At 34.8% G+C, this 1,984-nt stretch overlaps 1 long non-coding RNA gene across 1 annotated transcript; it reads left to right on the top strand.

Moving 5' to 3' along the window:
• The first annotated feature begins 508 nt into the window (after positions 1-508).
• Positions 509-1,349, top strand: LOC131163949 (uncharacterized). The gene is made up of 3 exons (XR_009139186.1): positions 509-803; positions 958-1,070; positions 1,172-1,349. It is a non-coding gene; the product is annotated as an uncharacterized LOC131163949 (long non-coding RNA).
• The last annotated feature ends 635 nt before the right edge of the window (positions 1,350-1,984 follow it).

The following is a 1,984-nucleotide window of genomic DNA, read 5'->3' as shown; positions in this document are numbered from 1 at the left end:
TCTAGTAAAACACTTTTCATTGGGGTAAATTTATAAAACAAATAAAAATTATGCACGTTTAGATCGTTGCATTTGTTATTAAAAGTATTCAAAGGTATTTTAATATAGGAATTCGTTCCATGTAAAAGGTGAAAAAGTTCAAATTTTCCTTTCGGGCGCGCGCGCACACACACATGGAGTTTTTTCTCATTATATTATTATTTTATGATAAAATATAGAAAAAAATTTCCCTGCTTACGTAGTCTGCAGTTTGGGGCTAAGAGATTTGTTTCAGTTGGGACTGCGAGATTCAAAAAAATCTCGCAAGTTGGGGCTGTGAGATTCAAACAAATCTTTGATCCTGCGAGATTTGGAAATTTTTTTTGTAAAAAATAGATGTGCATGCAGAAGAAGGAGAAGAAGAAGAAGAAGTAGCAGGTGCCGTGAGTGGGAGTTGCCGATTGTTGCAGATGGGGGAGAGATCTCATGCTTTGTCTTTTTTTAAATTCTTATTTTTTGTTTTCTGGGTCTTCAATTTGTTTTAGAAATCTGGTTTTTAGCTACTGATAGTTAGGGGATCTGGGGCCTAATTGGCTTTCATTTTCTTGAAGTGGGGTTTGGATTGCTTGTTTTATCTCATATACTGTCTTTTTTTGCGTTGCAGATTCATCAGGATTTAGACTTCAGGTTTAGGGAAAACGGAGACAGTGTTGAGTCAAAAGCAAGCAGAAGAAGCCATCGTCCCAAACTTCAGCGAGGCAGAGCATGAGGCCAGTCGTGAAGAAGAGAAAGAAGAAGTCAGCTTTAAGAACCATGTCATACAGGTTATTAATTATACATATAATTCCTTTACTTAATTTCCTTCCCACCACCACCGCCGCCTCTCGCCGCCGCCGTCCCCGATTCACAACCACCACCGGAAAAAAAATAGAACTAATTTTTATGCTCTGATGATGCATTTTTTCTCTACAACTGTAGTGGTTTGAAGTGCTGGATGGGTTACTGGGTCCTTACTGGAAGGCTGTGGGTTTGGCTTTCAACTGTACTTTCCTACCGTTTGGGTCCGTGATTCAGCTCATAGCCTGTGCAAGGTAAGATCTTTCTTCTTTTAACCTCAATTAGGTAAAATCTGAAGTGAGTTGTCTCCCATTGAAACATGTATTAATTTAACTAATACCGTTGATTGGAGCAGTATCATATACTACATCAACGACCGATTGGACAAGCGGACATGGATGTACATATTTGGAGCTTGAGCTTGCTGCGCCACCACTGTCTTCATACCTTCCTTCCACAATTATCGGATTTGGTCTTTTCTCGGCCTCGACATGACCACCTTCCCCACCTGGTACCTCACCGGCGACTCCCGCTCACGGCACCTGCTGCCACTTCTTCTTCTCTACTTCTGCATGCAAATCTATTTTTTTTAAAAAATTTCCCAAATCTCCTATATCAATTTGCGAGATTTGTGTAAACCTCATAACCCAATTTGCAGATTTATTTAAATCTTACAATCTCAAGATTACGGAAACATTAAATTCAAATTTTTTTTTCTCAAAATAGAATATTATTTTATATTTTATTATAAAATAATAATAAAAAGGAAAAAAACTCCACACATATTATAAATATAAAATTTGACAAACACGGAGATCGATAGGATAGAAGAACATATTATGACTCTATTGACCCTATATAAAAAAATATTAATGAGATATTAATCATTTAAAAATAACTTCTATGGATTCTCTTGAATTGATTTCTTAATAGTTTACTTAGAACAATTTCTTAATTTGACATTATTATTTTTTCTTTGATTCATACTTAATATTAATTTCATCTTAATTAGTAGCTCCATATCTTAAATCTTAATATTTTTTTTTTAAATCTTAATTGTAACACAAGTGTTAAGTAATATTTTTGACAAATGTTTGTCATTGCACTTAAACTTTAATTTTTGTGACAAAGGAAATATGCAACATTTTATGTGAAAATCTTTTTCTAC

Source organism: Malania oleifera, chromosome 9, assembly GCF_029873635.1.
Source record: "Malania oleifera isolate guangnan ecotype guangnan chromosome 9, ASM2987363v1, whole genome shotgun sequence".
Taxonomy (NCBI): Eukaryota; Viridiplantae; Streptophyta; class Magnoliopsida; order Santalales; family Ximeniaceae; genus Malania; species Malania oleifera.
This window is presented reverse-complemented; position numbering and strand designations above follow the sequence as displayed.